This window comes from Octopus sinensis, linkage group LG6 (genome assembly GCF_006345805.1).
Source record: "Octopus sinensis linkage group LG6, ASM634580v1, whole genome shotgun sequence".
Lineage (NCBI taxonomy): Eukaryota > Metazoa > Mollusca > Cephalopoda > Octopoda > Octopodidae > Octopus > Octopus sinensis.
Window position 1 is genome coordinate 34,221,770 of NC_043002.1, and position 25,000 is coordinate 34,246,769.

Here is a 25,000-nt window from a genome sequence, read left to right on the forward strand (position 1 = left end):
CCATTAAGAAGCAAGGTGAAAGTGCATCAGCTGACGAGCAAGCAGCAGCGGAATTTCCTAATGCATTAAAGAAAACACTGGCTATCAAAAAAAAAATAATAATAATTGCCTGCTACCCAGACAAATGGTGCCGCACTAGACTAAATCGAGTACGCTGATTACGAATCTGAACTCAGAATTGCTGTAGCACATCAAGATATTGAGTTATGCGCATAATTATGATAATAGTATATTTGTACTGTATATAGTATATTTATGTTCAAGGCAAATGTATTATAATATAATGGTACATAGTATATTTATGTTAAGGGGATACTTACTTTATTTTTGTTATGCTCAGCTCAGGAATATTTGAGACACTTGCTCTTGCGCTTATTTATCGTGCTGGTCTCCCGTTGTAGGAACCAGTAGTAGTCACCCATCATGTGTGGATTGAACCGACCTTGATACCTCGTTTCCATTTCAGATATGTCCTGGTGGAACCTCTCTTTCCATGCTCATCACTAACGCTACCAAGATTTATTAGAAAAAAATCAAGATGAGAATGCAAGAAGTGCATTTTAAGGGACATTCGGCGTCCCGTTCTTTCATACGCTGTTAGCGTGTTGTTTATTAAATCAGCATAGTTTTCAACTCTATGATTTCCAAGAAAGTTCTGTACAACTAACACGACTTTGAACTCAGAACGTAACGGCAGACGAAATACGGCTACGCATTTCGCCCGGCGTGCTAACGTTTTTGCCAGCTCGCCGCCTGAAATATTGATATATTGATATATATTGATATACAATTATTTATGAGCACAAACAACGATAATAATTCTACCCAATATTTCGACCTGTATACATTACAAACAAGAATATATGAAAGCATATTGTATATGAATATATTCATGAGTGTATTCATATTTGTTAGAAGCAAATGTATGTAAATGTGTAAAACAGAAGCGAACGTACATTTAGTATATTTTTCTTACATTATATCATGTTATAAGCTTTAGGTAGGCGATTCAAAATACGAAAGCCGACAGTTCGGTTGTTCGTTATTTTTTCTTTCCTTACAATATCGAATGCATATAGCATGAACAGGCAATATTTTATTTAATTCGTTGTCGCTGTCAATGAACTGTATCGCACATCACTACAGTTCTCTATGTTTATAGTAGGTGTATCATATAGCAGTACAGTTTATATATATATATATATATATATATCTTTATATATATAAAACTGAGAATGTGTGTCTGTCTGTCTGTGTGTTTCCCTAAAACTTGAGAACTACACAACCAATTTCATTCAAATTTTACACATGCCGGGGAGTGTCATCGGCAAAAAAAAGTTCAACTTTTTGCCTAGGGCGAGCCCACAGCAATATCACATATTCTCCACTATTTCAGTATTACGTGTTAAAAGTGAAACAAAAACGTTTCTCTATTTTATGTCAGATACTTTCACTTTAACAATAAAAATAATAATAACAATTGAATTATATGTAGTAAGTAATAAGTAAAATCAAACTAAAGTATAATATAATCGTAACATAACAAAAGTAAAAATAGCAATTGGTATAAAATTGCATCAATGACTTGAACTTGAATAAGTGGTTTCACATGAATGGGAATAAATTAAAAATAAAATTAGCGTGCAGAAATGGAATAGTCCAGATGGAAATAAAAAATTAAATTAAAGAAAAGACTATTGTCTATAAAGTATACAATGTAGAGAAAAAGAAGATTTGAACACGTGGAGGAAAGCACCTTCGAAAAGTGTCTTAGTGCGACTATGAAAGGTATCTAATCAGAGGCGGTAAATTCGCCACAATAGAAGCAAGGTTCGAGTCAACGGAGCGTGCAAGGGAGTACTCGACTCGAACTTGCAAATTGGAAATATTTTATTTTTAATTTTATATATATGGGACGTAGGACGTCCCAGAAAAAAATTTTAAATGCCCCCCCCCTGAAGTAGAGGTAGGCTGGATTGTAGCCACACTTCTATACAAGAGGGAGGACAAGATACAATTGATCGAAATTACAAGAGACGGGCTAACAATTCCAGTCTGTTATATATTTTGAGTATCGTTATCACTAGCGATATCAAGTTATAACTTTGTATTTTGTATTTTATGTGTAGATGTATATATATAGATGTACATGTAATATGTACATATATATATACACATATATACATGCACTAGCACTATGACCCGGCAACGACGGGTCTTTAATGCTAGTATATATATATTAGAAGAAATGAGGTACTCAAAAATCCGGATGGTTTTATATTTACAGATATTTATTAGTATGTTACATGTGTTTATACATCATTTATCATATATCATATATCAGCGCTTTCGTCCATTATAGTGGAGTCTTGAAGACTCCAATAGAATGGACGAAAGCGCTTATATGATATATGATAAATGATGTATAAAAACATGTAACATACTAATAAATATCTGTAAATAAAAACATCCGGATTTCTGAGTACCTCATTTCTTCTAATATATAATACCTGTACATCATCTCCAAACCTACTAACATACACACACACACACACACACACACACACATATATATATATATATATATATATATATAATATATAATATATATATATATATATTACAATTATAGAATATTTTGTATAATTCACCTAAAAAGGTTTTTTAACTTGGTAAAATTAATAATTATTAATTAATTAATTTAACCCATATTATTATTAAATATATATATATATATATATATATGTGTGTGTGTGTGTGTGTGTCTGTGTTTGTGCCTCCACCATCGCTTGACAACCGATGCTGGCGTGTTTACGTCCCCGTAACTTAGCGGTTTGGCGAAAGAAACGGATAGAATAAGTACTAGGCTTACAAAGAATAAGTCCTGGGGTCGATTTGCTTGACTAAAAGGCGGTGCTCCAGCATGGCCACAGTCAAATGACTGAAACAAGTAAAAGAGTTATATATATATATATATATATATATATCATATAGCAGTACGGTTGTCTGTATAGACACTTAATTGCAGTACAATTGCCTCTGTATACACACTCCTCTTCCTTCTCTCCCCTTTCCTGTCTTCTCTCCCTCCTTCTCCCTTTCCGTTTCATTTCTATATCCCTCTTTCATTATTCCCTCCTCCCCCCCCCCACTCTCTGTCTGGATGTCAATACCGTCGTACCTAACAATTGCTAGTTACTCCACTCAAAATCAGTTGCCAGTTTTATGTCTCTTTTCTACCCATCTCCATCAAATCTTAGCTCATCTCTCTCGGTTATCATTAAATCCAGCCAAATCTTGGCGCTTGCACTCATCTCACATCAACGTCGAGAGTACAGAGGTCAGTGTGTCTGTCATCTTGGACAGTCATTCTGCATCAGTCTTGAGACCTATGTCTGCGTGACCAACTGATTTCTGAATTTATCTCTTTTTCTCTTTACCTCAAAACCCAGCCGTTATCTCTCCATCACTGACCTTTTAGCTCCTTCAGCTTATCAACAATAATGGTTTCAAATTTGGTACAATTTGGCCAGCAATTTCCGGAATGGGATAAGTCGATTACATTCGATACCAGTTCTCGACTGGAGATTATTTTATCGACTCCCAAAAGGATGAAAGCCAATGTCGACCCCGGCGGTATTTGAACCCAGAACGTAATGACGGAAAAAAATGTCACAAAGCACTTTGCCCAACGTGCTAACGATTCTGTCAGATCTCCGCCTTCATCTAAATGCTAATATTGATTTCAAATTTTGGGGGACAAGGACAGCAATATCGGGGGTGAGGATAAGTCGATTACATCGACACCAGTTCTCAACTGGTAATTATTTTACCGACCCCGAAAGGATGAAAGGCAAAGTCGACTCCGAAAGGGTGAACGGCAAAGTTGACCTCGGCGGTATTTGAACTCTTGAATCCTTTGAATCTTTGCTGGCAAAAGGACAGCAACATCGAACCCAGTGTTCAACTGGTAATTATTTTACCGAGCCCGGAAGAATGAAAGGGCAAAGTTGACCTCGGCGGAATTTAAACTCAGAACGTAAAGACAGCGAAATACCCTTCAGCATTTTGCCCGGTTTTGCGAACGATTCTTCCAGCTCGCCGTCTTAATGTTATCATTAATATTATCAACATGTTGCTGGCCTTGTGCCAAAAACTTGAAACCAATACTATCAACATACCTCCATTGTCTAAATACACAACAATGTCTCCGCCATGAAATAACTTACACATGAAATCAGCGAAATAGTTGGAGCCAATTTAAGACTTATTATCTCAAGAATTAAATATCCACTGATCTATTTATTCAATACTACTGAACCACTGCTCTCCATTCTTTTCTCACAGTACAACCCTCAAGTAGGTCACTTACATCTATGTAATAAAGCTCAACGTCTGTGTGTCTGCACATCTATAGGACGAAAGGAAATAGAAGATACATGAAAACATAGTATGTGTTCTCATGTAAAATTTTACGAGAAAAACCATGAGCTACATGAAATTTACTTTCCATTGGATTAGGGGGCTTAAAGTGGGTGAGGCAAACACACCCTGTGAAATTTCACATACCTCCCATTTCAATGAAAATAACAACATAACTATTAAGTACTAAATAAGGACGATTTCCAAAATTTCACCATCTCAGAATATTATTTAACCCCAATAACGGGGTTTATAACACGAGACAGCCTTTTTGAGAGTGCAAATACATCCACTTTTCATTGAAGATACCTAAAATTTAAGTATGTGTTCTTGGAATTATGTGTACCACAAAACTTCAACAATGCGTATCTCTGTATATATATATATATATATATATATATATATATATATATATGTATGTATGTATGTATGTATGTATATGTGTGTATATGTTGTGCGTCTGTGTTTGTCCCCCAGCATCGCTTGATGGTTCGGCAAAAGAGACCCCATAGAATAAGTACTAGGCTTCCAAAGAATAAGTCCTAAGGTCGATTTGCTCGACTAAATGCGCTACTCCAGCATGGCCGTGGTCAAATGACTGAAACAAGTAAGAAAGAAAGAGAATTTCTTGCTGTGTTTCCGTTAACTATCCAATTTTTCTTTCTTTCAGTGAAGGGTGGGGGAGGGGTTGGTTAATTACGAAAACCTGACGATGCTTTCAGATTATCTTAATCGCGATTGGTCACAATTGCCGCTGCCAGGTGTTAATTTATCTTGTCTTAAAGCGAAGATAAGATTTAATATAAATCTCTTCGACATTTTTTTTTTTTTGCCTTAATTCACGCCACTGGTCACTGAATTATTTCTCTTAAAGGATATACTTGTGTATTTGTGTATGTGTGTGTGTGTGTGTGTGTGTGTGTGTGTGTGCGCGCGCGCGCGCGTGTTTGTGTGTGCGAGGGGGTGTGATTTCTTGCCACACTGATTCTAACCTCCAACATATTACAGTTCTGCCTCTCTTCAATACTTGCTCTGTCTCTATAAGAATCCTGTCTCTCACCATTCCCATTCTGCCGACAACCAGACCGTTCCAGGCGGTTCCACTCTACCGATTACTAACATTTCTAGCACCGTGCTCAGGCCGTTTTAACATGTTTCACATGTTTAACTAGTGTGACCGGAGCTTCGGGCGCAAGTACACACACAGATACGCATGCATACATACATACATACATACATACATACATACATACATACATACATACATACATACATACATACATACATACATATATATATATATATATATATACATTGTTATTGATGTTGAAATCCCAATGGAGGGACCTTGAATCCAGGTTAGAAACCGGCGCTTTCTCAATTGGCAAGAAATTTTGAAATAAAACTGAACAGACGCAGGAGTGACTATGTGGTAAGTAGCTTGCTTACCAACCACATGGTTCCGGGTTCAGTTCCGCTGCGTGGAACTTTGGGCAAGTGTCTTCTACTATAGCCTCGGGCCGACCAAAGCCTTCTGAGTGAATTTGGTAGACGCAAACAGAAAGAAGCCAGTCGTATATATGTATATATGTATGTATATGTTTTTGTGTCTGTGTTTGTCCTCCCAACATCGCTTGACAACCGATGCTGATGTGTTTACGTCCCCGTAACTTAGCAGTTCGGCAAGAGAGACCGATAGAATAAGTACTAGGCCTACAAATAATAAGTCCTGGGGTCGATTTGCTCAACTAAAGACGGTGCTCCAGCATGGCCGCAGTCAATTGACTGAAACAAATAAAAGAATAATGACACACATACATACAACAGAAGTCTATGCATGAATACGTTAGTTGAAAGCTCCGAGATGATAGTAACATCGATCATTAAAGCAGTTTATCATGGACCAATAGCCGGATTACTACCTCTCACTTTGAAGGGTATGCGTTTGCAATCCATGAACTGGAAATATCAACGAAGTACTTGATGCACAAAAGAGATAGAGATGCAGGAAAAGCAGTAAAATGTGACAACCGATGCAGACTTTGTGGAGTTCACACCGAAAATATCACCCACATTATAAGCAGTTGCCCGAAAATGTCATCACGGTATTATCTACTGATGAGACATGATGTTGTAACTAGGACACTCATAATGAAATCCGTCGGGAGGATAACCCAGAGGACAAAGAAATAAGAACCAACAATATGGTAGAAACCATAGACACTCATAATAAAAAGGAACACTGGAGGAATGTCTTAGTGAAGATCTCAATAAAATGTAAGCATAACAGAGCTGATTTGGGATGGAGGAGAGAAGCTGTGTAGAGTTGTGGAAATTAGTTACCAAGTAGATGTTAACATAAAGGTGAAGATCAGTGAAAAAGAGAACACCTACGCTGAATTATTGAGAAATCTGCAGCTACTTTATACAGGTTACAAGTTCAGATTTATACAAGTTCCGACCTTAGACAGCTGAGCATGTCCCTTGGTGGCTGACGATATGTGCATCTCTGATCACAAGCAGAAGTAGTTGGGGAGCATCATAGCCATATGTGTTGAGAGGAATTCTTTGGGGTTTGAATAATTCACCTCTCGAAATTTTGGTGCTTTGTTGAACATCCATAAGCAACCCTTAATCAGGGACCTTTCGAGCGAGATGGGCTACTTAACCTGAAGAAAATTCTAACTTGGCCTCACCTGCAAGGTCATTCGCTTTTTATCTTGATATGAGATCACCATGTCGTGTACATATGGGTGTGATGCATGAGCCTAGTGTATCCCTATCAGAAGGGTATACCGAGCTCCATATATACTACCCGAGTGTCACTTTGATGGCATGCACTGCTCTCTCACTCAATAATAATAATAATAATAATATAATAATAATAATAATAATAATAATAATAATAATAGTAATAATAATAATGATAATAATATAAACCAAAAGGCAGCCAGTGCGTTACGAATTGTTTTAAACCTGAAGTATCAATACACACACACACACACACATATATATATATATATATATACACAGACGCACACACAAACACACATATGTATATGTATATGCATTATATATATATATATATATATATATATATATACATATAATACGCAGTTGTTGCTGTGTGGAAAGAATCACATGGTTCCGGGTGGCAAGTGTTTTCTACTATAGCCTCGGGCATTATCAATGGATTTGGTAAGCGGAAATTGAAAGAAGCCCATCGTGTGTGTGTGTGTGTGTGTTGTGTGTGTGTGTGTGTGTGTGTGTGCGTGTGTGCGTGTGTGTGGTGTGTGCGTGTGTGCGTGTGTGTGTGTGTGTGCGTGTGTGTGTATGTGTGTTGTATTTGTGTTTATCAGCCCCATCACCGCTTGATGACCAGTATTGGTGTCATTACGTCGCTGTAATTTAGAGTCCGATAGGATGACACGCAAATTCGTGAAGCGTTCCCTATTTTTAATAGGCGCAGAAGTGTCTGTGTGGTAAGTAGCTTGCTTACGAGCCATCTGGTTCCGGGTTCAGTCCCACTGCGTGGCATCTTGGACAAATGTCTTCTACTATAGCCTCGAGCCGACCAAAGCCTTGTGAGTGGATCCAGTAGACGGAAACTGAAAGAAGCCCGTCGTATATATGTACATATATATATGTATATGTGTGTGTGTGTATGTGTGTTTGCGTGTCTGTGTGTATGTGTGTGCGTATGTGTGTGTGTGTGTGTTTGTGTTTGTGTGTGTGTGTCTGTGTTTGTCCCCCTAGCATTGCTTGACAACCGGTGCTGGTGTGTTTACGTCCCCGTTACTTAGCGATTTGGCAAAAGTGACCGATAGAATAAGTACTGGGCTTACAAATGAATAAGTCCCGGGGTCGATTTGCTCGACTAAAGGCGGTGCTCCAGCATGGCCGCAGTCAAATGACTGAAACATGTAAAGAGTATCAGTTCCGGGTTTAAAAATTATGTGCTGGAGCCGATTGTTCGACTAAAACCCTTAAAGGTGGTGCACCCACGTGGCCACAGTTAAATTACTGAAACAGGTAAAAGAATAATATATATAAATATATGTGTGTGTGTGTCTGTGTGTGTGTGTATAAATACATTCATTTATGTATGTGTTTATGTATTTATGTATATTTGCATCTACATAATGTGTACGATAACCAGATGGCGATTTTAATTTAATGCTGTTTCAATTGTGCACACCGAAGTGTGTGTATGTATGTGAACATATATTGACTTCAGTATTAGAAATGATCAAATTAGTCATTAATTTATACTAATTACTGTATAGGTAATTTAAAATGTTTGTTTAGCATCAGATTAATACTTCAATTAATATCATTGAACGTTATTCTAACAATTAATCATTATGTTGTCGTAAATATATATATATATATATATATATAGAGAGAGAGAGAGAGAGAGAGATAAAATTTATAAATAAGGGTACAAAATTATACCAGCATTGCTAGAAACAAGAGTCAAAGACGACTCAATTACAAAAAGTACTTATCTTAATAAGTTGACGAAGAGAGAGAGAGAGAGAGCAAAAAAGCTACGTACCTTAGTGAGACAGACTCAAAAGTTAAGTAGGATATATCAATATCACGTAATTTCGAATTCTGATGCGATGCGTCTCAGATCACGTCAGTGGATCTTACTGCGCCTAGGGTTAAATATAATTCGCATCGTCAAGTCAAAGAAAAAACCGTTGAATGTGTACGTTATTTCAAAATGGTGGAAGTGTATTCAATAAATAATATAGGTGGCCCATTAGCAATTAAAACCTACAGGAAAATTTATTAACAAGGGAACAAAACACTACCAGCATTGCTAGAAGCAACAATAAAAAACGACTCAATTAGCCACAAAAAGCACTTATCTTTTCTTTGAGTTGACCAACCGAGTTAAGCTTAACCCGAGCCGCAGTAAATTCCACTGACGAGAACTGAGATGCACCGCATTAGAGTTCGAAATCACGTGATATGGATATATCTGCTTCTTCATTTCTCAGCTTATCTCACTATGGTACGTAGTGTTCTCGCACCCCCGCTTTCGTCAACTTATTAAGATATAAGTGCTTTTTGTGGCTAATCGAGTTGCTTTTCTCACCTACATTATACATACATACATACATACATACATACATACATACATACATACATACATACATACATACATACATACGTACATAGGGCAGAATCGTTAGCACGCCGGGCGAAATGCTTAGCGCTATTTCGTCTGAGTTCAAATTCCACCGAGGTCGACTTTGCCGTTCAGCCTTTCGGGGTCGATTAAATAAGTACCAGTTACGCACTGGGGTCGATGTAATCCACTTAATCCCTTTGTCTGTCCTTGTTTGTCCCCTCTATGTTTAGCCCCCTGTGGGCAATAAAGATACATATATATATATATATCATCATCATCATCACTATAGTTAAATGCACACACGCACGCGCACACACACACACACACACACACACACACACACACACACACACACACACAAACACATTTGCGCATGTGAAAATGTGTATATGCATGTACTTATATATAACCATGCGTATATTTCGTATATATATATAATTAGTTTGTGTGTGTGTGTTAAGTGCGTGTTTGTGTATATGTATTCATTCATGTACATTGTGTGTATTATTTGACCCTATTCAGACTATTGTTACAAGAACTTAGTGTTAACATTTACTGTATAATCTAATAAGCATGAATTACATTATATTCATTACCTAAGCAGAATTACGAGGGGCGTTCAATAAGTAATGCCCCTGACCCACTTCTCATAGCAGTAGAGCAACGACACTTGGCACAGTTATTAGTCTTTTCCTACATAGGAACTACCCAGAGTTATGCATTTCTCCCATCGTTTGATACAGCTCTGGAGACCGTTTTTGTAGAAGACCCCAGCTTGGTCCTCCAACCACGACTTGACTTCAGAAATCAAGGCTGTATCATCTGGGAAACGCTTTCCTTTCAAAAACAACTTCATGGCTGGGAAGAGGTGAAAATCAGAGGGTGCAAGGGGAGGAGTTCATAGCTGCACGCCTGTGCTTCTGATCTGGCGACACGCGAGTTGTGGACCGGAGCGTTGTCCTGCAGGAGGAGGATGCCTTTGCTGATCTTGCCCCGCCTCTTGATTTTGATAGCTTCTCTTAATTTCCTCAAAAGTGAAGCATAATAGGCTCCTGTAATTGTGGTACCCTTTGCCAGGAAATCTGTCATCACTACTCCGTCCTGGTCCCAGAAAAATGTGAGCATAACCTTGTCAGCGGAGGGTTGCACCCTTGCCTTCTTTGGAGGAGGTGAGTCACGGTGCTTTCACTGCATTGACTGGGCTTTGGTCTATGGATCATAGTGATGGACCCAGGTTTTATCCTGTGTGATCAGTCTTTTGAAAAATTTTGACTCATCTCCAAATTCATCCTCGAGCACTCAACGCGTTCTTGCTTCTGGAAAGGTGTGAGCAACCTGGAAATCCATCTGGCAGACACCTTTTGCATATGCAAATGGTCATGAATGATAGTTTCCACAGACCCGGTACTAATCTTGACCTTATGGGCTATTTGGCGAATAGTTATGCGTTGACCTTCCAAAATGGCAGCCTCAACTTGACGGACAGACGTCTCATCAACGGCAGAAGGGGGCGACCAGATCTGGGAGCTGTTTCCACAGAGTTCCGACTATGTTTGAATTCACAATGCCAGCGTTTTACAAGGTCATATGATGGGGCATCATCACCATAAGTTACTTTCATTTCATCAAAAGTCTCCCGTGGTGTGCGTCCTTTCAAATACAAAAACCAGATCACTGCTCGACACTCAACAGGCTCCATTTCACACTTGACTCAGTTCAAACACCTGTAAATCAGAAACCACAATTAGTTCAGAGCTGTAATTCGCCACTTAATCTATAGAGGTATAAATAAGTGCACATGCAACTGCAAGTGGGTCAGGGGCATTACTTATTGAACGACCCTCGTATTTATGTGATAAAGCAATGGCTAATGTTATTTTAATCACTTCAGCAAGTACAGGAGACAGTTTTGGCCATGTTTCGGTACTGTTTGACATTCTCGGCGGAGCACAAATTTTACCTTAGTTCCCGAATTATTGAGACAAACTCTGGTAAATATTGTTAAACACTACTAAATATCTCTTAAATAACTTCTCTGTCAATTATCAGTTCCGATCCTACACACACACACACAATCAACTTTTCTCGCCAAAGCCGTTAATCTATATTTGTAAATAAATTTTGCATTTTCACTTTGAATACGGCTGTTTTGGCGTTATCCTTCTTCAAGTCCACAATCGATTTGTTGAAGAGACGGAGCTGCCCAAAAATAAAAGCCATAAATACATTCCTCCAAAATCCTTTCCAAACAATTATGTTTTCACTTCTGGGCAGTGCTCTTGGGCACAAAAGTGGGATGTCAAGCCAGCAACAATGTAAGTAATATTCTTTCAGCTGCGTTGCATGCAAATATTGTGAAAATATTTCAAAATATTTCACAATTTTCACAATAATTTACTATAAGATTTGGCAATACCTCAACAACTGTTGCGAAACATGCACTCCAGCCAATGCCAACGAGATACTTTCCAGATTTGGTCATTAATTGGTTAAATGGTGTTCTAGATTTTTCATTTTGCATCACCAAAAGCTTATGCTGTTGCTGTTTCTACAAAATCCATCAACCCATGATCGCCAATAATTAAGTCACTAATCAAGATCTCAGCTGCCTCATTGAACAGGAATGTACTATTAAATAGGGGAAGGTCTCATTTCAACAGATTTTCGGTTTGAAGCATCCATAGAAATTGTCACAAAACTTGTACAAGTTATATCTTTAGCAAGCCATTAGTATACTTACATTTAAAATTACAGTTTCATACTTTGTCTGCTAGGACATATAAATTTATATAAATATATATATAGATATATAAATTTATGAATTTATAAATTTATAGTTTAATGGTACACTCACATCTGCTGGGTAGCAGTGCATGACTTCTGGTCCCTGTCTCACAAAACGAATATCAAGTCTGTTGTGTTTGCATTGGATTGCTGTTTTTATTGGAGTATTCCACCAGTATCGTTTTTAAAAGTGTGGATACATTCTGGTTCTGACAAGCTTTTGAAATATCCGTTAGGACAGTACTTCCTGCGGATAGCATTGTAAATAGTTTGAAAAACTATATCATGTCTAAAGGGCAGGTAGCATCTCGTAGACTTTTTGAAGCAGTTGCTGATGATGTGGGTGATGTCGTCCATTCTGATATAGCATAACTGACAGTTTCTATCAAAACGTAGAAGTTTGGCGATATCTTTGTCTCTCTTGTTTAGCAGGTATTTAGTAGATGATAAACGATAGCGAAGACATCCTTCTAGATAGGATATAATACACTTATCACAGGTCCTGGAGAGGCTATTCTCTCTACCGATGCGGTTGTTATCCCCTAGCTCACAGGGTATGTACCCATGCATTCCTTTTTGTTTTTGTGGTATGATAGATTTTTCTCCAAGATAGTTTTTGGGTAGGCCAGCCCAGTCTCCTTCCGGTCAAATGAAGCAGTTGTACTCCCGAAGTACTTGCTCAAGAATTCTTCCCCTACCTTGAAGATGGTGTTGCTCTCACTTTTGAGTATGCATGGTATGTACTCATTTCTTTCTTTACTGTTCAGCAGGTGTTGTTTGAGCAACACAATGCGACATTCAAAGGCTGTTTGCATTCACTATATGCTTCTATCATCATCTCTTAATCTCACACAGATTCCATTGGTGTTCCTGTTGATGTGAAGCTGCCAGTGGTGGTCAGTATCTTTATCGTTTTGTTATCAAGACCTCAGATCTCGTCAAGTGTCCAATCTAATATCCCAATTGTCGGTACTAGCACTGGCACTGTAAAAGTATTGTGAGATATGATCTTCTTAAACGCAGACAGCTCTGAGTTCCATGTTTTCTGGAGTTTGTAGACGTACTCTTTTCTTATTCTGGTTTTCTTACAGCACCAACGTATGCAACATTCTCGTCGATTTCGAGATACTTATAGTTTTCATCATTAGAAATAGGGATCATAAACAAGCTATTGCTGCTCATTTGACTATCATATATGAACCTTTATCTTGCCCAAACTCCATTCCTATGCCCCGTGAGAATGTTGAGACTAGTTCTAATTGTCTCTTGATGTTATTCGTGTTACCAGATTATAGCTTTAGGTCAGGGGTTCCCAACCTTATTTTGCTTGTGGACCCACCTGAGAACTATCATATCTTATATGAACCTCATATATGCACTTGTAAATTTTTGAATTAAAATATTTGTTTGTAGGTTAGTAAAAATTAACAATGTAATAATTTCGTTATATTTATAACATAAATTCCAAATACAAATCATGAAAATTTCAATAAATACAGGTACCTCTCATAGTAAACAAAATTTATATATGGACCTACAAATTACAATTCTTTACTCGTGGATCCTCTTAAAGCTTTTGTGGAGCCTGGTTGGGAACCTCTGCTTTAGGTCATCAACAGAAAATATGTACGTGGTACTAATTTTATTCTTTTTGGATATTCCAGTATGTAGCTTTGACATTTCGTTAACAGGGCTGACAAAGGATTCACTACCAGTGTACAAGCAATGTTACAGATAAACTAACACCCTGGAATATGTCAGATGCTTCATATCTATGTAAATACATTTAGTCGATTGCTGACATTTATCAATGGCTTCTCCCATTGTTTTGATGTACCATTTTAATCATTGATTAAAGGCACAGGCGTGTGTATGCGGCAAGAAGCTTGCTTCCTAACTACATGATTCCGGGTTTAGTCCGACTGCATGGCATCTTGAGTAAATGTCTTCTACTATAGCCTCGGGCCGACCAAAGCCTTGTGAGTGGATTTGGTAGACGGAAACTGAAAGGAGCAGGTCGTATATATATGTTTATATCTATGTGTGTGTGTCTTTGTGTCTCTGTTTGTCCCCACCATCACCACTTGACAACCAGCGTTGGTGCGTTTACTTAGCCGCTCGACTAAAAAGACCGATAGAATAAGTACAAGACTTTAAGAAAAAATACGTTCTGGGGTTGATTTGTTCGACTAAAACCCTTAAAAGCAGTGTTCCAGCATGGCTGCAATCAAATGACTGAAACAAGTAAAGGAATAAAAGAACTGTTGGCATTTTTGACGACACAGGAACACTAGTATACAATAAACAGCTGACACACGAGTCGCTTTAAATTTCATTCAGTTTTGTAATTTGAATAAACATATAAAGTCGTTGACGACAGGAACTGACGAACCGAGAAGAGCATTAAGTAACATATGTGAGTCGATTACTCTTCATTTGTATAGGAGAGATGAGGGAGAAGATTTATATTAATTTGCAGTTATGTATGTGTATATGGATACGTATGTGTATGTGTGTATGTATGTTTGTGCATACACACACACGCACACGTATACATACATACATACATACATACATACATACATACATACATACATACATACATACATACATACATACATACATACATTCATACATTTATCGATACGCTTATAATCAGATAATAAGGCTGAACGTTGAAATTTTCGAGTTATTAAATAAAGCAAAACTTATTAATTTAAAGAGTACTTATATAACTTAGTAAACATTGCTAGGCTTTGGCCATTATTGGTCAAGACCATGTCTAATTCAATAACATCACCTGGAGTAGTTTTAGCACCTGGTGTCCTGTTTTAGCACATATAACCCACTCGCACAGCGAGTTGTCTGCATCAAGGTGTCGGTGGTTTGTCCGGTATTTTTTGGAGGAATTTATCCATGCACCCTTAGAATGTTATAGAGTCTAAATCGTCTTTGATTTCTTTCAGAATAAATATTGAATAAAACAGGACCAATGAAGATAAAAATAATTTGCCACAATGTTGTTATATGATGTGAGCTCGATATTTGTAGGCGGCGTACGGTTCTAAACCTTGGGTGATTTTTTTAAAAATCTGATGCTGGAAGCATTTAGATAATGTTGATGGAATATTTTCCACATTATGTAAATAATGAAATGCTCATACTTTATTCTATGAGCATGAGCACTGCGTCACTACAAATGATGTAAAGCTCATACTCAGAGAATAAAATTTGAGCCTTGGGCTTTTGAGGCGATCCTAATAGTCATGCTTTGTCGTATCATTCATTTTATTGTGATCGATCTCTAGGGCGATTCGATTCTCATAATGTTTTGTTTTATGTGGGGGGACCATAGTGGGCAGCAATATTCAAAGGAAAGATGTAGCAAACGTAGAGAATGATGAGGGAATCACAATAATAGAGAAGAGAGGGGTGGTAGAAAATTCTAAGGATAAATAATCCTTAGAACTTTCTAGTCCAAAGAATTATGGTCCATACCAATTTTAGTGCCGATGTGTTCACTCCAGCTTAGGTTGCTGTCTACAAATACATCTAAGTCTCTTATAATATTTGACGCTTCGTAGAGCTCTCCCGAGAGAAGAGTATATTGCTGCTTACTTATAATTCTCTTTTTTAAAGCGGATGAGCTCGAATTTTCCCTCCTTTAGCAACATGCTTTTTTCGCCCATCGAGTCACAGCTAATAGATCAGAGAGTAGTTCTGTTCAGTCACACGTTCCTTTGATGACATTCGAGACAGTCGAATGGTGTGAAGTGGACTTTATACGATACCCATGTGTACACCACTGATGACATTTATAGGTCTTGAGTTGGGTTCTGTTTGTCAGGAAACATTTCATCCACTGATTTAACTATATATATATATATATATATATATAATATATATATATATATATATATATATATATATATATATCAGAAATACTAAATTTCTAAATCTCTCGTAGAGACATGTACGGTGGTGGGGCGATAGAATGGTTGTATACTGTCAATCTAACACGAACGTGACAGTAGGGGGTACACCACCGCTGTATAGCCCTAGGAAGCATCGACGCCTCCTGATGGCTTTGACACATTTTTTTCCCTGTCCTTATATACATTTACGAAGGGGAGACAAACACCCCCGGCCGCCGGAGTTGCATCTAGAGACACGTGTTTCAGGACCATGGTCCTTCATCGGCCTAGAGTAGCAGACACCGGTCAGCTGGCGATATTTGTCTCGACTTCGTATTGTATATATCTATAATTCAGTGTGTGTGTTAAGGCGCAATGTGTTTTCGCTCAATAAACACTCACAACGCCCGGTTTGGGAATCGAAACTGCGATCCTATGATCGCGAGTCCGCTGCCCTAACCACTGGGCCATTGTGCCTCCACACACACTCTGAATTATAGATATATACAATACGAAGTCGAGACAAATATCGCCATCTGACCGGTGTCTGCTACTCTAGGCCGATTAAGTGTGTGTAAGAATATGATGACAAAGGAATAAATGACTATCTTATGAACTTCATTAGCTTACAGCTGTTTCTGCTATTAGATGCAGTGGACTCATAGTCGAGAGATTGAATAACACCTTATAGCTTCATCGGAGCCTGGGAAAGAACTACAAATTCTTTCCCAAATAAATTGTACTTCATATTCGCTGCTACGGTGAAACTATAAGGTGTTATTCAGGCACTCCACTATAGGTCCAATGCATCTTATTGCCAAATCAGCTGTCAGCTAATGAATTTAATACGATAATAATTTAATCCTTTGTCGTTTCTTTTTTCTCATTACTGCTCTATACTCGGCTAACACTCCTTTCTGAAACATATGTATATTGAGTACTACACCAGGTTGTTAGTCTAGCAATGCCTAAACGAAATATTATATATATATATATATATATATATATATAAATATAGTTGGAATTTACAAACAAACAAAAGACGAAGACAGGTGTATAAACAACAAACAGGTGTATTAGTTTAACGCTCGGAAAGGTGAGAAAGTTTTTTACGTTTCGAGCCTACGCTCTTCAACAGAAAGGAACATGAGATAATAAACAGAGAATAAAAAAAGCTTTAGTGGCTAGCGGTTGAGAACAAAAAAAAAAGCTTTAGTGGCTTATATATATATATATCTTTATATATAAAAGTCAAGTTGTGTGTCTGTCTCCTACGATTTAGATTCCTAACTACTCCCACATTTTGCGGTGCAGTTTAACAAAAACCGGGTATCTTATAGTCGTGATTCATATCGAGCCCTTCTGGGTATTAGCGCGCGTCTACGATGAGTCTACGATTTTAAAAAAAATTACCATCATTTTTTTCCATTTTAAGGCATTTTTTCGCTATTATATAAGGGAAGTAACTCTCTAAAAATGTCTACGATGAGTCAACAATTTTAAAACTAATTTAGCATCATTTTTTTACCATTTTTAATGCATCTTTTTGCTATTTTTTGGCTATAACTCTCTAAAAATGCTTATATAGTTATTTCCCTTACAAACCCGAGCAACGCCGGGCGATACTGCTAGTATATTATATATATATATATATATATATATATATATTATATATATATATATGTTTATATTTATATTTATATATATATATATATATACACACACACACACACACACACACACACATATATATATATATATTATATATATATATATATTATATATATATATATATACATATATATATAGATAGATAGATAGATAGATAGATAGATAGATAGATAGATAGATAGATAGATATACATATATATATATACACACACACAAACCTGCGCACACGCACATATCCACACTTATACACACATACCTTCTTCTCTTGCACTCTCCTGTCTTTGAAAGAACTTTTTCTTCACCCATTCCATTCCGGTCATTCAAAATGTGACCGCATGTGTACTGTTGGCGATTTATTTTCCCCCATCTTCCCTTCCTTGGATCTTTCCTTTTCCTATGTTTCTGACGAAGAGCTCCACTCGAAACGTTAAATTCTCCTTCTTTCTTTCCTTTCCTGAGCGTCCAATAACACTATATTTGTTCCACGTCCTCGCGTTGTTGTGTTTTCTCTTTGTGTTTTCATTTTTCGATTAACTTTATATATATATATATATATATATATAGGTAGGTAGGCCATGGCTAAACAGTTGTATGATCAATAGTATTCCAACGATATATATATGTGTGTGCATATATATAGAGAGAGATAGATAGATAGATATAGATATATAGCGTGGCACCATATATAATATATATATCGTAGCACTCCGTCGGTTACGACGACGTGGGTTCCAGTTGATCCGATCAACGGAACAGCCTGCTCGTGAAATTAACGTGCAACTGGCTGAGCACTCCACAGACACATGTACCTTTAGCGTAGATTCAGCGTGACAAGGCTTAACCCTTTGAAATACAGGTACAAAAACAGGAAGAAAGAATGAATGTTGGGGTGAAAGAGTACAGCAGAGTTCGCCACCACCACCACCGGAGCCTAGTGGAGCTTTAGGTGTTTTCGTTCAATAAACACTCACAACGCCTTGTCCGGGAATCGAAACATATATAGTGTACTCTATACGATATTATACAATGTACTCTTTTATTTTTTTTTGCAAGGGTTTAAAGAAGATTTTTCGCTATTTCTAGCAGTTCGAGCGACCACACTGAGGTTCCCTCCTATTGACTATAGTGTGAAGAGGTATAAGAAATATCTTCATTGTTGTTCCCGTGGGATATTTGGATCTTTGTGACTTTCGTCACCGTTTACAATTATCTTTAAAAAATTTTTTAATACATCATATTGATGTAATTTTTGACGCTGAATCTGAATTTGTTATTTATTTATTCCAGAAAAAAAATGTTTTTTTTATTTGTTTCAGTCATTTTATTGTGGCCATGCTAGAGCACCGCCTTTAGTCGAATCAAATCGACCCCAGGACTTATTCTTTGTAAGCCTAGTACTTATTCTATCGGTCTCTTTTGCCGGACCGCTAAGTTACGGGAACCTAAACACACCAGCATCTGTTGTCAAGCGATGTTGAGGGGACAAACACAGATACACAAAACACACACACACACACACACACACACTCACACACACACACCACACACACACACACACACACACACATATATATATATATATACTATATATATATATATATATAATATATATATATATATATATATATATATATATAGGCGCAGGAGTGGCCATATAGGCGCAGGAGTGGCTGTGTGGTAAGTAGCTTGTTTACCAACCACATGGTTCCGGGTTCAGTCCCACTGCGTGGCACCTTGGGCAAGTGTCTTCTACTATAGCCTCGGGCCGACCAAAGCCTTGTGAGTGGATTTCGTAGACGGAAACTGAAAGAAGCCCGTCGTATATATATATATATATATATATATATATATATATATATATATATATATATATATGCGTGTATGTGTTTGTGTGTCTGTTTTTGTCCCCCTAGCATTGCTTGACAACCGATGCTGGCGTGTTTATGTCCCCGTTACTTAGCGGTTCGGCAAAAGAGACCGATAGAATAAGTACAGAGCTTACAAAAGAATAAGTCCCGGGGTCGAGTTGCTCGATTAAAAGCGGTGCTCCAGCATGGCCGCAGTCAAATGACTGAAACAAGTAAAAGAGTAAAAGAGAGTAACACGACGGGCTTTTTCAGTTTCCGTCTACCAAATTCACTCACAAGGCTTTGATCGGCCCGAGGCTATAGTAGAAGACACTTGCCCAAGGTGCCACGCAGTGGGACTGAACCTGGAACCATGTGGTTGGTAAGCAAGCTATTCACCACTCAGCCACTCATGCGCCTAGTTTTCAGAATTTTCAGCCATTCAGAAAATAGCGCATTCACTGCTTCGTCTATCGTCAGGAGTAGGGGGGAAGCGGCATGTCAAAGCATTAACCTAAAATTGTTGAGAGTGCGTTCCATCTGTTGTAGAACAAGTGGTGGTTACACTACTTGTGCGCATGCGCAGCATCTTCGGTTACTATGGAAACAGAGTTCTTCGCAATCAGCTATGGAACACGTGGTGCTTCTTTCCTTTGATTACTATAGAAACACGGTGATGTCTAAAAGACTTGCTTCTGATTGGCTAAATACTCAAATTTTGCATATTTTAAAAGCTAACAACCTTTAAATTATGGATTTATATGAGAAAAGAATATCATTTTCATAATTAATATATAAAACTTAATCCATATACCAAAATTTGAAAACAACTGGAACAAAATTTTCCTTTTCAGCATTGAATGCTCACCATCACCCCCCCCCCCCGCACACACACACAAACATTCACATGCCTCCCTTTTACATACACACACATATACTCATATAGAGTTAAAACGCTTCCATTACCAGTTTGCCATCACCCCTTTCTTCCATATTCATCTACCATCCCTTCCTTTCTCATTCATATATTGTGACGAAGAAAAACGCAAGACTTATTATAATAGAGGATTATCATTCTCATATCTCCTTCTCCTCCTTGTGCGCACGTGCACCATCATTGGTTTCGATGAAAACAAAGTTTTTCGTCACGGTGGTGTGTAAAATACTCCCCTCTGATTGACTAAAATACCCAAGTTTTGAAAATTTTAAAGGCTAATAACTTTTTAATTATGGATTTATATTGAAAATGAATTTCATATTCATAATTGGTATACAAAACTTAATCTATATACCAAATTTGAAAACAATTGGAACAAAATTGACGAAAACTACAACGATCCACCACCACTACCATCATCACCACTACCACCTCTATAATGAACGTTATCGACGGGACACCATTGTGGCCAATACATCTGCCAAAACAATTGTCAAAACTCCTTCAAATCACACGCTAATGTCTTACTAAAGAAAAGTTGCATTCGAAAATGTAGTGCCAAGTATTATCTGGAATATAATCTGGGAGAGTCATGGCTGGCGCCCCTACGGTTATAGGTCTTTCTCTTCGAAGCTGATTTAGATTATTTATTTTATTAGAAATATCACTTTAAATCTCATCCTAACGGTCTTTAAAATGCATAAGAAAGATTGATAATGCAGTTCTATGTAAACTATGTGGTTAATAAGACGGGAAGGTCACTGTTTGAATATGTTTAATTATAGGTTTGCTGGCTTGATCCGGGACTAAACAAAATCCGCAACACGGTTAGGTATCGTTTTTATGGCCATTCCCAAGGCCTCTATTACTTGTAGGAGTATAAGAGAAATTATCCTATACAACGAGATACTTGCAACGAGATAACCCATACTAAATGTAATAGGGAACAAGTTGTAGTGTTAAATAAGGCGACAGGCTAAGTGCACCATCCGAGAACACGTAACAAGACCTTTCGACAGATTTTCGCACATTATGTAAGACATTCGAGGTAGTAATTCTCAGCGGTTAGTGCCAAACTCAGTTGACTCTATGACTTTTGGTATATTGTCTAAAGACAATTGGAAACTTTTACAATCGTGGTAACCATTAATCGCTATATAACTGGAGGTAACATGTGTTTTGGTTTTATAGGAGGTAGAAATAGCTCAGAACCAAATCTAAGACATTTCAATTTAAGAGGGAATTTAATAAAAGATTATATAAATAAAAATACTACCGGTTTCGATGTATTCCATCTTATCAAATATCAGTAAAAATTTATGAAAATTTGAAAAATTCTATTCTAGGTAAAAACAGTTTATCTTGCCTGGTGCTCAAGAACATGTCTGGAGATTGTTCGTTAAAGTCTTCTTTAAATATAATTTGGTGTAGAGTTCAAAGTTTTAGAGATTGAGAGAAGTAGTGTTTATTGTCTAAAAGAAACCTTTGTGTGTTCCTGTCAAGGGAGTGGCTAAAAAGCATTTATTGAAAGGGTTTTATGTTCACCTCTGTGTGTGTTATGTTGAATGTTCTTTCAATATGTTTTGAAAAATGACCAGCTGTGAGTTGATGTGATGTATGCAGTGAAGAATTTCTCTTGTTGAAAAACCAATTAGGATTTTTCTTTGGGTTAAATGTTTGATTGAAGGAATCTGGGCACTTGTTCTGTTTTGAGTGAGTCTGTAGGGTCGTTTTAGATGGTAAGTGTGTTGAGTGGGGTGGGGTCTGCTGTAGATGCTGTTTTGTTGTAGTCTTGTTGGGGTTCTGAGCGGTCTGGGTAGTTTAGGTGGGTCTCTTCCAAAGGTCATTGTGTTTATGTTGTAGTAATTGTGATCCCACTGGGGGTACTTGTTTTCGTTATAGTCTATTAGGGGGGGGCTGATGTAGCCCTCTGGGATCCGGGTGTACTTCTTCCAAGTTTGTGTTATAAGGTTCGTTTATATTATGTCTGGATTTGGATTTGTAAGAGAAAATTTGGGGAATATTTGTGTTGTGGTTGGGTGTAGTTATTCTTCGGTTGTAGTTGGGTGTATTTGGTTTGGGTTGGGGGGAACTGTGTTTGTGGGTTAGGTCTCTTGTGTTTGATGGTCTGATTGTTTCTGTAGGATTTCATGTTTTGTTCTGTTTTTGATGAAATGGTTGTCTGTGTTGTGTATTTTAAAAAATTCCTCTTTGTATTTAAGGAACCACATCTCGCATTTTCCCCATCGAGAGGAAAGATATAAGTTCTGTATGTTTATAGTCTTGTTTCCAGAGTTTAAGGTGTTGTAAGTTGGTTCCCTCAGAATTTTGTGGACATACTTCTATTTGTTGATCGATATCTTTGATTTTTTTGTTTATTTCTTGTGGCTCTTAATTTTAAGAGTTCAATTTCTATGTTTATTCTATTGAAGGACGTTTGCTCCCGTAGTTATCTTTGTTGTTCTGACTCATCAGTTATGGGGTTTTCTTTGAATTTTCGGAGTAAGATTATTGGGGTGGACTAATCTTAAATAAATGACAATGGAAAAGGAAATTATGTAATGAACTTCATTAGCTAACAGCTGTTTCTGCTACAAGAGACAGTGCACACAGAGCCAAGTGCTTGCGCATCACTTTATAGCTTCTTTCGAACCTTCTAAAACGAAGTGCAAGTTCATTTGGGAAAAGTTTTATATATATGGGAAAGATATGTAATGTCCTGGTATATGTTCAGGCTTCTCAAAAATGTCTTATACAGGCGACGGTATTCCAAAGTTGCATATTAATGGTATTGTTATTGCTCAGAACTTCAAAAATCTTTCATCTCTATTAGGCAACATTGGCGTGAACTTTTGGTCGACGAAGATATTTTATCGCGACTGTTCCACAAATGACACGTGACATCCATTAACCTACCAGAGCCACTCTTTGTCGTGTGATTGCGAGTGACCTTAATTCTTTGTTAATGTTCTCAAAACTCTCCTATGCTGTTTCTCAGATGACCTTGTCTTCTTAGAAATATATTCAAACACGGCCGCCTGTTTTCCTATTTCTTCATCTAGTGTTTTGGAAGTAATATTCTTTGCTTTCTGCTGATTGCTGTACGTCTCACACATTTCGGCCATTTTGTTGAGAAAAGAACATAGTGTTTGCAGATGGTATGCTTGCTCCTATTTCTTCTCTCTCTCCCTTTCTCTCTCTCCCTCTCTCTCTCTTTCTTTCTATGCCATCCTTTTCATAACCGCTGTTGTTCTTGTGGTTATTATTGTTGTTATTTTGTCACTAGTAAATCACCAATACCACAGCTGTCACTATTATTGTTACAGCTATTATCACAGGTGTCTGCATTATTAGTATCGTTCCTGTTTTCAGCATTGAGATTATTGTTCATGATACTATTGTTGAAGTTACTGTTAATGTAGGAAACGTTGTTGTTACGTGTGCAAATGTTACAATACACAAAAGATTTTCAGAATCAGCTCCCATTCTCTCCACCAACGCAGCTTTGATCAAATATCTCTTTGCCATCGATAACAATTAACAATATGTCTTCCCATAAACTATATATATGTATATATAAATTTCTAATGTGACCATGCATGTGATTAATGGATTAATAATTTGTTATTATTTATGGAGGTTCCTGTTGAAATATACTTTCCATTTCGGGAATCAAAAATATACCCCTCTCACAAAATATAATTTATTTCTTATAAAATACAAAAGCCTACATACTTTATAATAGGATGACGGTCGATTTAATCAAGATTAGTACATGATTGTTGCCTATTTTATCGACTCCGCCGCCAACACTTTTTCTGCAAAATAGGGATATCTTATCCTGTTCAGCCTTATTAGCATCATCCTGCGTTTGAGAATTTAAAATCAGTTCTTTAATTTTCTAAGACATCTCACGCTTCTAAAGCCAGCTTCGTTTGTTTGTTTACGTTATATATATATATATATATATATATATATATATATAACTATATATATATATATATAATATAATTATAATATATAATATATATATTTATTATGTAGTATGTATGTATGTATATTCATCCTCCAACAATGTGTGATATAAACTCAAATATAAAAGGCCGTAATCAAATACCAGAGGGCATTTGTGTCTGTTGACCTACCGATGCTATCAGTCGAGCAACTTCTAAAAATTGTCTCTAATTTAGGCGCAAGGCCACAAATTTTGGGAGGCAGTGTTTAGTCAGTTACATCGTCCCCTGAGGGATGAAAGGCAAAATCGTCCCCTGTGTGATTTGAG